At 33.8% G+C, this 13266-nt stretch overlaps 1 protein-coding gene across 3 annotated transcripts in view; it reads right to left on the reverse strand.

Moving 5' to 3' along the window:
- BAZ2B (bromodomain adjacent to zinc finger domain 2B) overlaps nucleotides 1-13266 on the reverse strand; it is a 398115-nt gene that overhangs the window by 180047 nt on the left and 204802 nt on the right. The window lies entirely within an intron of this gene.

Here is a 13266-nt window from a genome sequence, read left to right on the forward strand (position 1 = left end):
AGTGTTTAAATTTCAACTGCTTCAAAAAAGTAGATAAAAGAAGTTTCTGAGTTATAATTAAAGGCCAAAATTAAATTTTAGTCAAAGTATAAGCCTATTTTTATCAGAGCAAGCTCCTGCAAAAATATTGCTTTATAATTTATGTGGCAGTCTTTGAAAAAAACAATCTGTTACATGAATCAAAAAGTTTACAAAACTTGAAGCTATTCCCAGCATCCTTTAAAATTCATATTTCAAAAAGAAAATAAAACTGAACATATTTACTTGTGAGCACCTTTAAAAAAATAGTTAGTTTGAAGACAAAGTTTTCTTGTCCTTAGTTTTTTTCCCTCAAACTGCTGTTTTTTTCCATCTCTGAAATCTGCAGTATAATTGAATGAGAGTTTTTTAAAATTAACTAAGGGTATAAAAGAAACACATATATTCTGTGAAAATGATAAACCAATTCACTACTTGAAAACATTTAGGAGATTCTTTTTCTTAATCTACAAAACTGCATTTATTTTAATTCTATATATACTAAGGCCATGTATCAGTGTCTTATTAGGAACATTGTATGCTTTAATTTCAAATCAAAGAGCTTTTAACGACCCTTTTACAATATAATCATATCAAGGCGTTAAATTACATTACTTAAATCATATTTACTCTATTTGTGAAATAAAATTCTAATGTACTGAAATAGAAAACAAAACAAAGTGACAATAAAATTAATAACAACAGAAAGAACACCCAAGTAGAGAAAACTGTGCCAAGAGAACAGAATTTCAGCACAGGTCTCATTACAAACATTATGTGTCATTTGAAAGGAGTGTGTATTCAATATTAAACATTAACACAAGTCGCTAATCACCATCTTTACTACAATGACATGAAATTGACAGCAAATTTTCAGAAAACTATGACTATAGAGTTCCAGTTCCAGTTCAGTTCCAGCTGAATTTCTTGGTTAAATGAAATAATTCAAATATTCTATAGTTACCTAGAATGCGAAACAAAGCTCATATTTCCTTTATAGAAAATTTAAGATATAATTCGTATTAAATATGTAGCCTTGACTGTGATTCATATACTAAACCAAAACTAAATTTTAAATTAGAAATTATTGTTTCAGTTATTTCAAAGATTCATGACTATCTTAGTTTCCCATAACACGTCAAATTTAGAGGATAATGAAATAAAAACATAAAGGTAAAGAAAATAAATTTGCAATTTTTTTAATTCAAGGTGGCTTTTATCAACAATCGGCAAGTTTTGGTATTAAGAGTTTATAACTGGGCTGAAGGGGCTGGGTCAAAAACCAGGGTAATATATATGGTACCCTGTGAATTAGAAAAAGACCCCCTCTGCGTTGCCTTTTCTTCCTCTAGGATGTATTGTTCTCTCAAGTCAGGCACTCTTGTATTGGTCATACCCAGCACAGTGAACTATACCTGGTAGCTCTGTACTGGCAAAAAGCTTCAAAAGGGATTCCCCTGCCCCACGGCAAGTCTAAGAAACCACAGAGAAGATTAGTCACCCATGACTTAAGAACTTCATACAAAAAGAAGAGAGGGGGCAGGGGAGGGGACACAAGGAGGAAGAAAGATTCCTGCTTTTATTGCTTGTCTTCTGCTGGCAATAAATAAGCTTTACATGGTTATTTATAGCCCATTTTATTCCAAAATAATTTAATGTGACTTGGAGAAATATGAATAGTAGAACAGATGCTTTCAAAATATAAATTAATATGAATAAAGGGAAAACAAGGGTAAGCAAGAAAGATGAAACACAAGGTAAACCTGAAACACAGAAATACCTATCATAAGGCGTTGCCTTAGATATAGGTAGTTCAGCTCTGAGCTTCCTAGCAATAAAAGTAAAGTGGGAAACAAGATCAAATTACAAAATTTTAGTGGCGCCTGGGTGGCTCCCTGTTAAGCATCTGCCTTCGGCTCAGGTCATGATCTCAGGTTCCTGAGATCCAGCCCCGTTGGGCTCCCTGTTCAGTGGAGAGCCGCTTCTCCTTCTCCCTCTCCCTCTGCCCCTACCCACTGCCCCACCCCCTGCTGTTCGTGCTGTCTCTCTTGCTCCATCTCAAATAAGTAAAAATCTTTAAAAAAAAAACAAAACAAAAAAAAACAACCAAATTACAAAATTTTAATTCTCTGTAAGATGTGTTACAAACAAGCACCAAAGCTTTTCCTAGTACTTAGAATTGAGAGAAATTTCTTTTATACTTTTCAATAATGTAACACTGGACAATACAATAATTTTCAACAGCATCTTTACTGTAAGAAATTAAAGAACAAATTTCATATGAAAATTTCTTTTAACATTTCCTCAGCACAAGCTGAGGTCATAACTAATGACCAGAAAATTAGCCATTTGTTAGGAAAGCTTCTGTAATTTATCTAATCTGGGTTTTTAAATAAACACTAACAATAATCCTCAGGATCTTTTGTTAAATTCACAGTCCACTTTCATATTCCTAATTCATACTTCATTTTCTAAATTCAGGTTCTTTTGCTGGATGAGTAAGTAAAAATGGACATGCAAGCTGTAAGTGTGTTTCCAGAGCAGATGAAAGAGAAGACAACACTGGTAGTTAGGTAAGTCTAGACACTTAAAAGGGAAATTCTCTTTTTTCGTTAAAACAGTTCCTCTCTTCTTTGTTAGGGGCTTTCTATAATCCTGCTAGCTCCAACAGCCTGAAAACCTGATCTATGATGACTATTATTCCTCTTCAGTTTGGTATTTCTTACTATAGTAAAGAAATCTGACTTAAGGTTTCTAGGCTGCTATGTTCTCATTCGGTCTGCACCAATTTAGATTCATTTTACAGCATGAATCTTTGCATACTTTTATAGCATTTGCTTTTTATGTTATTGGTGGGGGGAAAGACAGTTGTAAAACTAATATAAACAGAATCTCTCTCATTTTATTATACAAGAAAAAAGGTTGGCAAAGGTAACATCTCACTATACCATATATGTGGACTGAATACTACTACTAAAATTCAGCAACACTACAACCTGATTTTCACATGTGGCAAATAAGTAGGAGCAAATCCTGTCTTCCATTGTAGCTGGGTTGGTCACTTCTCTCTCTCCCAAAGACGCCAAGTTTATGTTGTTTCCCATTGCTTCTTCATCTCAATATCCGTTTAGATCTTATCACATTCAGGATGCTCCTCTCTCAGAGCCTATTTGGGCCCATAAAACCTTCTTTCCCTACCTGATTTAGCTTTATATTATTCTCTAATTATTTTAGGGATCTCCCTTACTAGATTTTGAAATTCTTCATTTTATATTACTCACTATGAATCACAAAATGCAAACACCATAAGTACAAATTAACTTATGCATTAATAAACTGCTGTACATATTTATTATAGCTCATGTTTGTTCAACATGACCAGGATATTTATTAGGATTGCACTGAGTGAGCCAGACACCAATTTTTACCATACAGGTAATTTATTTTTTCTTCCTTCCTTCCTTTCTTTCTTTCTTTTTCTTTCTTTCTCTTTCTTTCTTTCTCTTTCTTTCTTTCTTTCTTTCTTTCTTTTTCTTTCTTTCTTTCTTTCTTTCTTTCTTTCTTTCTTTCTTTCTTTCCTTCCTTCCTTCCTTCCTTCCTTCTTTTTTTCTTTCTTTTCCTTTTATTTATTTTTTTTTTTGAGAAAGAGAGAGCGGCAGGGCGGGGTGGTACAGAGTGGGAGAGGGAGAGAGAGAATCTTAAACAGGTCCATGCCCAGCACAGAGCCCAGTGTGGGGCTCCATCTCACAACCCTGAGATCACGTCCGGAGCCAAAATACAGAGTCGGATGCCTAACTGACTGAGCCACCCCCATATACATAATTTCTAAATGGTGGATAGAATCAACCCATATTAAATCAAACCTTAGGCTTTTCCACTTTCAAGATGGTCAAAAGAATTTTAATTGTAAGTACAACTTTTGAGAACACTACCAAAAACCAAACAGATTTTATATAACTGTCAGACCTCAAAATGACCAAAATTGAATAACAACTGTGTCCAATATAGTTTGATCCATATTTGAACTCATATATGTAACCCAAAGAGTCATGCAGCCTACTCCCTTATTAAATGAACTTTTCCAATGTGTAGCCACCAAAATTTGTTATTTCTGAATTTCCTATTTTATGAAATTCAGTCTAAGTATGGTAATCTCAATGTACAATTTTTTGCTATTGCAAAAGGCAGCAGTATTTACATTTGGCATAATATGTACACTTGCTTAACATTTTTCTTGCAATAAGAAAAAGCACTAACATTTAAAATATGTTACAAAGCATTTGCTTATGAAACTCATATTAATTAGCACCTTAAATCTATCAAGATTATATTCTACTCATTTAAAAAGTTATAGGATAATTAAAATGGTTACATTATTAACCACCTTATAATTGTTTACCTCAAAGAACAAAAGTAGGAAATATATCTATCATATAAATTGAAAAGCTTTTGAACAAATTTAACAACAAAAGAAAGAATAAAATTCAATTTTCTTTCTTTTCCTAAAAAGCAAACTGGATAAAGTAAACCAAAGGAAGCTACAAATATATATATTTTCATTTACTGCAACATAATAGATACACACAGAGCCTGTGAGAATACAATATTCATTTTGCTGCAGAAGAACAGACATTGCATAACAATGAGATTTGCTAATGAAATCAACCATCAACCTGGAATACATATGTATTAAACCAAGACCTCAGTGTCATTTTCTTTTTGCATCGTTTGTTCTTTCTTTCATTTTTTTCTTGACCTTGTCAGTATTTTTGTCCTTTAGATTTCGGAACTTTGGTAAAGCAAAATCAAGACTATAATATTACAGTGTAATGCTTTTTATTCATCACATTTATTTTTAATGTAAATTCCGATTGTTCTGCTTCTATCAGCACTATTAATGTACCTCTGGAAAAAAAAAAAAAATCAATGGATGCTACCAGAAGAAACAAAGGAGGTTTATTTCTATACAAAATAATTGGATCAGGTCTGAAAAAAACTTTTTTCAACATTTGACATAAATTTCAGATGACTTTTATAGCAATGTTAGTGCTTGCTTACTTAATAAGAAGTTCTTAAAAATTATACATATTTACATATTTTAAGGATTTCATTTATTTGACAGAGAGAGAGCAACAGAGCACAAGCAGGGGGAGCCGCAGAGGGAGAGGGAGAAGCAGGCTCCCCTCTGAGCAGGGAGCCCGATGTGGGGGCTCCATCCCAGGACCCTGGGATCATGATGTGAGCTGAAGGCAGATACTTAACCGACTGAGCCACCCAGGCACCCCCCAAAAATTATATATTTTAAAGTCACTTTTGTAATAATATAAATCCTCCAGCAATTTCCACTACTGACAGTTATTAAGTGAAATAATGTAAGGTTGATATAATAACTATCAGCATGCAAATTATTCTAATGCTTTTAGATTAAAATCATAATTTTCTCCCCAAAATACTCTGCTATCCTGGTCTACAAAGTTAATCACCAATTTCCATTTATCAAAAGTAAATAATTCTGATAATTTTCTTAAAAATTTATTATTTTAATTTATGATTTAGTTATTACAATTCTCTATAAAAGTCCAAAAGACTATGAAAGTACTTGGTATTATATATCTTTAAAAAAAAACATTAATGTCCCTTAGAATTGATTTATATCTTTTTGAGTATAAGCCATTTAACTAAATGACTATCCATCCTATTGGTTGACTGTTTACACAATTAGGTTTTCAATTCATGTGTGCTACAGATAAAATTAACGGCCTAACCTGCTGTGGTATATAATTGCTACTAATTCATGATAATAACTTTTAAAAATAGCAATACTTATACAAACTAAAACAGCCTCAGTCAAACAAAATTAAGTTTTCTATTTTTATTTTTGTAATACCTTAATATCTAACTTCAAACAATATCCTGCAAAATAACAAAAGTCAACAAGTATTACAGTTATGTTGAAAAAGTAAACTGAATGTTTCTTATTAAATTTAAACTCTCTGAAAGTTGCCACTGACAGTCTAATAGTTTTCCAGACTACTTTAAAAACCATGAAGGATGATTTTAAGCAAAGAACCACGTAATCACAGAACGATGATTAATCCACAAAGTATTTCCCTGAAAAACCCAGAAATTTCTATTAAAATGGCAAAATATAAATCAGACTGTAGAGAAATAGCCAGTTTAAACAAATGTCGATAGCAATACTGAAAACCTACTTTCACTAGGGCAAAGAATGCAATCTTAAAATGCAGTGATGGGCTTTGGAAGGTCATCTCCCTTGATAATCGCTCCCTGTGACTCCAGTGTGATCCACAGACCACCAACATTACAACTGCTTCTTAGAAATGAAGATTCTCAAGCCCCAGCCCAAACCTACTGAATCAGAATCTTACGTACCTTAGAATTTAAGAAGGCATGATCTAGAAAATTCTTCAGCCTACCTAAAAATTTGTATACCAATTCCAGTGACTTCTGCTATTCTAACAACTCATCACAAATCATATTAAAATGCAGAATATTCAAAGAATAAACAATTTACTTGTCATACTCAAAGCCCGTTACCTACCATTTGCTTAATTACTTGAAGTCTCAAATTCATGTGGACTACTGATTGGAAATTTGTGGTAATAAAAGAAAAAGGGAATAGGAATAGTATCTTCTTTGTAAGATCTTGGAAAGTATTAAATAAATGGATAAAATGGAAGTATTTACACTTTCTTAGAAATTATTTTAAATTTTTCAACAGAGGGTTTCTTTCTTAAATAGAATCTTGTGAGGAAGCTCAGTATAGTAAAAAAATAAATAAAGGTCTGCTCTTTGGCACAGGGGAAGCACCCAGCAGTAGCCAAGTCATCGCAAAAGAACCACCTCAGAGTATAGTTTGAAAAACTCTAGTTTAAGGAAACTACTTAGAGTCTAAAAACAAGCTGAACAACTGTTATACTTATCACAAATAAAGTTTGCCGTTCAGCAAAGTCACTATAAAGATCACTATATAGAGACCTACTATTTAATATATTCTTTGGTGTTTCAAACTAAGAACACTAGGTAAAATTACATAATTAAGCATTTTTTTCTCATTCAAATTGATCTTTCCCCAAATTGTTCTAATTGGTGAAGCTGGATTTAATTAATATGTGATCTTTAATTATTTTAGTTAATAGTATGCCTACCACATACAAGACATTATGGTAAGTGCTACAAGGGCAATATAGCTGAATGGACAAAATATTCTACTTATCAAACCCCAGAAGGGTTAAGACAAATACATGGAATATAATAAATGCCATAAAAGCAATATAACTATGGAAGCATAATTAAATGAGGACTTCGGAAAAGGCTTCATGAAAAGTGACACGTAGTCTAAAGTAGACTCTGAAAGGTGTATAGGATTTCAAAAGGCAAAGAGCACCAGGTGGAGCAACTGGAAAAAATGGCATCATAAGTGGAGGGAAGACATATGCTGAGAAGCAGAAGCTGAAAAGCACTGAGTATATTTGAAGAATAACTTGAGGCAGCTTGCAAGCTCCCTAACAAAAAATCATGAGTTGTTTGGGGTGCCTGGCTGGCTCAGTGGATTAAGCATCTGCCTTTTGGCTCAGGTCATGATCCCAGAGTCCTGGGTTGGAGCCCTGTGTCTGACTCCCTGCTCAGCGGGGAGTCTGCTCTTCTCCCTCTGCCCTTCCCCCCACTCATGCTTGCTTGTGCTTTCGCTTTCTCAAACAAATAAATAAAATCTTTTTTTTTTAAAGATTTTATTTATTTATTTATTTATTTATTTATTTATTTATTTATTTATTTGACAGAGAGAGATAGCCAGCGAGAGAGGGAACACGAGCAGAGGGAGTGGGAGAGGAAGAAGCAGGCTCCCAGCAGAGGAGCCTGATGCAGGGCTCGATCCCAGGACTCCGGCATCATGCCCTGAGCCAAAGGCAGATGCTTAATGACTGAGCCACCCAGGCGCCCCAATAAAATCTTTTTTAAAAAAACATGAGTTGTTTATTTTATAGGAATACCACCTACAGAACTCAAGGGTTAACATACCTGTATAGCACTGTAAGAGCTCTAAATATCTGTTTGAATGACTTAATAAATAAATGAATGTAATCTTTGTGTGGCTAGTATATAAAGCATATGTAGAAAATAGTGTAAGATATGGCTGAAAAGGTAGTTAAGGACCTTATTGGAGACAACATTAAATACCATATTAAGTATTTAAATTTAAGACTGTGAATAATGATAAACTACTAGCATCAGAAATATTGATCTAACAGGGTCCCTGGCTGGCTCAGTTGGTGGAGTATATGACTCTTGATCTTGGGGTTGTGAATCTGAGCCCCACATTGGATGTAGAGGTAACTTAAAAATAAAAATCTTAAAAAAAAAAAAAAAGAAATGTTGATCTAACAGGATGGACTAGAGCTGGATTGCAACAGGAAGAGAGTTCCAATAGGGAAACTGCAATATTCACTCTGTTGCAATAGTTTAGCCAAGAGGTGAGGGACTAAGGTTGTGGCAATAGAGTCAAATACAAAGATGAAAAAGAAAGATAAGAATCTTTTTTTCTTTTTTTTACTTTAGGTAGTCAAAGTTGAGCAAGAAATAAAAAATGTATATTATAGAAGTAAAAACTATTCGACTTCATATCAGGTTCTTTATAGAGGGAGTGGGAAGGCAAAAGTTAAGGAAATCCCAAAGGTTGGCAAGAATGTAGAGCAGGAAGTCTCTTGTGCACTGCTGGTGTAAACTGGTATGACCATTGTGGAAAACATTAAGCAATACATAGTAAAATCAAGACTGTATATAGTCCATATCACAGCAATTCCACTTCTACATATATAACCCAGAAAAATTCTCATGTATGTGGGTAAGGAGACACATACAAAAATGTAAATTGCAGCACTATTTTTATAATGAAATATTGGAAATGAATAAAAGATTGTGGAATGGTTACATAATAAAATAGTATACAGCAATTAAAACAAATGACCTAGAGCTACACATATTAACATAGATATAGATGTATATCTTTAATATACAAACACAACCACTTGAGAGAAGCAAAGGTTTTGTTTACTTACTTTTGTTTATCATTTAAGACAGGACAAGATGGACATGTTTTATGAATGATAATGAAACAAGTTTTAGAGGACAAAGAAAAGGAAAAGAGGGGGAAAAAACCATGAATAAACTCTTAGGTTTAATGTGGAGGTGGAATAGTTGTTTGTTTGCTTTTACCAGGACTTATTTTATAACTGGAAGTTTGTACCTTTTGACCACCTTCACCCATTTTGCCGATCCCCCACCTCTGGCAAATACCTCTAACTAAACTATTGCAACAGTCTGAACGTTGCAGTATCCCTATTGGAACCCTCTTCTGGCTCCAACCCATCCTATTAGATCAATATTTCTTTTTTTTTCTTTTTTAAGATTTTTATTTTTAAGTAATCTCTACACCCAATGTGGGGCTTGAAATCACAGCCCCAAGAGATCAAGAGTCATATACTCCACCAACTGAGCCAAATACCTCTTGTATCTATGAGTTCAACTTTTTGTTTTTGTATTTTGGGGTTTTTTGTTTGTCTGTCTTTTGTTTTAGATTCCATATGTAAATGAGATTATACAGTATTGGTTTTTCTGTCTCACTTACTTCACTTAGCACAATGCTCTCAAGGTCTTATCCATGTTGTTACAAATGGCAGGATTTCCTTTTATGGCTGAATAATATTCCATTTTATAAAAATACTACATTTTCTTTACCTATTCATCAATTGATGGACACTAAGGTTATTTCCATATCTTGGCTATTGTAAGTAATGCTGCAATGAACATGGGGCTGTGACGTAAAGTTTTTTTTTCTCAGAGATGCATGGAGAGGTAGAAGAAGAAAATAGATTTTTTTTTTAACTCTTAATTTGGAAATAACTATATATTTATAGAAAGTTGCAAAAATAGTACAGTGAGGTCCCATTTATTCATCACCCAGTCTCCACCAATGGTTATACTTTACATAACCATAGTGCAATATCAAAACCAGGAAACTAACTACAAAGTATATGTACAGTTCTGTCATTTTATCATATGCGTAGATTCATGTAAGCAACATTGCAATCAAGATACAGAACTATTCTATTATCACAAAGATCTCTCTCATGCCACTCCTTTACACCCAAACTCCTCTCCTCCACCATCCCTAAACCCTGGTAACCACTAATTTGTTCTTAATCTCTATAATTTTGTCTTTATATAAGTGGAATCATAGTGACCTTTGAGATTGGCTTTTTTCACTCAACCGAATGTCCTTGAGATCTATCCAACTGTTATGTGTATCAATAATTGAAACCTTTTTATTGCTGAGTAGCACTGCAGATAACGGACACACCATACTGTATTTAGCCATTCACCTACTACAAGACATTTTGGTTGTTTCCAATGTTGGCTGTTACAAATAAAGCTGCTATGAACAAATATGTACATTTTGCTGGGATGAATGCTCAGGAGTGTGGTAGTTTGGTCATGTTGTAAGGGTATGTTTAGTGTTTGTTGTTTTTTTATTGTTTTGTTTTGTTTTGTTTTGTTTTGTTTTGTTTTGTTTGAGAAACTGCCAAACTCTTTCCCAGAGTGGTTGTACCATTTTATATTCCCAAAAGCAATGTATGAAAGTTCCATTTCTCCACATCCTTGCCAGCATTTGATATATGTCAGTATCTTTTATTTTGGCTGTTCTGATGCATGAGTAGTGATAGCTCATTTTTGCATTTCCCTGAGAGCTAGTGATGTTGAACGTTTTTACATGTATTCAACTGGTATCTACACATTTACTTTGGCGAAATGTTTCTTCATATCCTTGCCCATTTTCTAATCAGACTGTTGGCATTTTTACTGTTGAGTTTGAGAGTTTTTATATACCCGAGATAGAGTACTTTGTCAGATATGTGGTTTTCAAAAATTTTTCCTAGTATATAGCCTGTATTTTCATAGACCTTCACAGAGTCTTTTGCAAAAAGAAAAGTTTTAATTTTTATAAAGTACAATTTACTGATCTTCACTGATTTTTTCTTTTATGGATTATGCTTTTTGTGTCATATATAAGAACTCTTCACCAAGTTACGTCCCATAGATTTTCCCTTACGTTTCCTTTTAAAAGTTTTATATGTTATATTTAATTTTACAATCCAAACAGATTTTGAACTAGGAAAAGGGGAAATTGATAAATCTGATAATTTTATCAGAAGGTCTTCAACTCTTTTCAACATTTATTTAGAATCCACTTAAAGTATGAAGCACTTAAGATACAGACAAGGTATAGAATCTAGAGAGTGGATAAGACACATATTTTTATTTTACTCTTTTAAGTACTTTGACAGAATTATACATCAGTGCACCTGACTTAGCCAGGAAGAACTTAAGAGTGTTCTTGGGGAAAATTACATCTGTTCTAAACCTTTATGAGTAGAAAAATTAGGCTAATCACAGAAGGAAGGTTGTGCCAGGAAGAGACAATACACTAAACAAAGGCAAAGAATATACCCACTGCGTGCTTAAGGAAGTATACATGGCCTTAAAGTTGGAGAGTCCTAAGTATGAGAGATTTAGGCCAAATTTTGGGCGTAGGCAGGAGACAGATTATGGAACATTTCATATGCCATGCAAATGAGATTAAATTTTATTCTGTGTGATGGGAAGCTAGTAAATTATTTTAAGTAGATGAATAATCTAGTTAGATTTGTGATGTCAATTAAATTGTCACTGAGAGGATGATGAATTTGGACACAGCAACACTAAGGGCATAGTCACGAACTGGGAGACTACAGTGACGGCCCAAGTAAGACATGATGCAAGCCTACCTAAAGATTTAGGCATTATGAATAGAGAAGAAAGGATGGATTTGAGAAATACTTAAAGAAAAATAAAGAAATACAGTCTTTGCTGAAAAAGCAGGCAGGGAAAGGTGTTGGCTTAAGGTGAATAGAGAAATTATGAAATAGCAATTGCAGAAAATCCTTTTATTAACCTTTAGCTAACCTATAGTATTGGATAACACAGTATTTACCACAGCAATGAAAAACACCAGTCCCATAAGATGCTCTTTGAAGGAAGGGTCAAACAAGTTAGAGTGTCACAAAACTTATTAGCACATTAAAAGATGCACAGAAAGAGTTGTTAAACAAATTTTGTCATTCTGTTTAACATTAACTCTATGTTTCCCAAACTTATTTGACCATGGAATTTTTTTTTTCATGCAATACTCACTCCATACAACCAACGCTCTTACTAAGACTACTTTGGGGACTATTGGTTTAGCAACAATGTGGGCTTTGGTTAAGCTCAGAACCTAATTTTTTAAAATATTCTCTTTAAAAAAAAATAATTAAATCTTAAATGTAGGTTTATGTGAAATTTCTACAACTTCACTTATTACTCTCCATTGCTCATCCCACTTCAGTCATGCTGGTTTCCTTATTATTCTTCAATTATGCCAAGCACAGTCTTCATTAATGTCTTTGCATTTACTGCTTTCCTTGGGATAATCCTCACTCAGATATTTGCATGACTTGCTCCCCCCATTTTCTTAAGATCTCTGTTAAACTGTCATCCTATTAAACAGGCCTTTCCTGACCACACTGTAACGAATACTAATTCCACAGCCCTTGTACTCATAACCCTTAATTTGCTTTATCTCTCTTCAGTGTTGGTTGGCCATCTAACATATTAAATATCAATTTATTAAGTATTATCCCTTTTGTTCACAGGCTGTAAGCCCCATGAGTACAGAGTCTATTTTGTTTACTGCCTTATCCCCAGCACTTGCATGTCCGAAGCACTCAATAATTAGTTGTTGAATAATTTAGTAATCATCACTTAACTTCTATCTGAGGTTATTTACTTCATATTAAAGTAAATAATGGGGGGTGCCTGGTTGGCTCAGTTGGTAAAGCATGCAACTCTTTTTTTTTTTTTTTTATGATTTTTTATTATATTATGTTAGTCACCATACAGTACATCCCCGGTTTCCGATGTAAGGCTCGATGATTCATTAGTTGTGTATAACACCCAGTGCACCATGCAATACGTGCCCTCCTTACTACCCATCACCGGTCTATCCCATTTCCCCACCCCCCTCCCCTCTGAAGTCCTCAGTTTGTTTCTCATAGTCCATAGTCTCTCATGTTTCATTCCCCCTTCTAAGCATGCAACTCTTGATCTCAGGGTCGTGAGTTTGAGCTCCATATTACTTAAAAAATAGTAATA

The sequence above is a fragment of the Ursus arctos genome, unplaced genomic scaffold, assembly GCF_023065955.2.
Source record: "Ursus arctos isolate Adak ecotype North America unplaced genomic scaffold, UrsArc2.0 scaffold_1, whole genome shotgun sequence".
NCBI lineage: Eukaryota > Metazoa > Chordata > Mammalia > Carnivora > Ursidae > Ursus > Ursus arctos.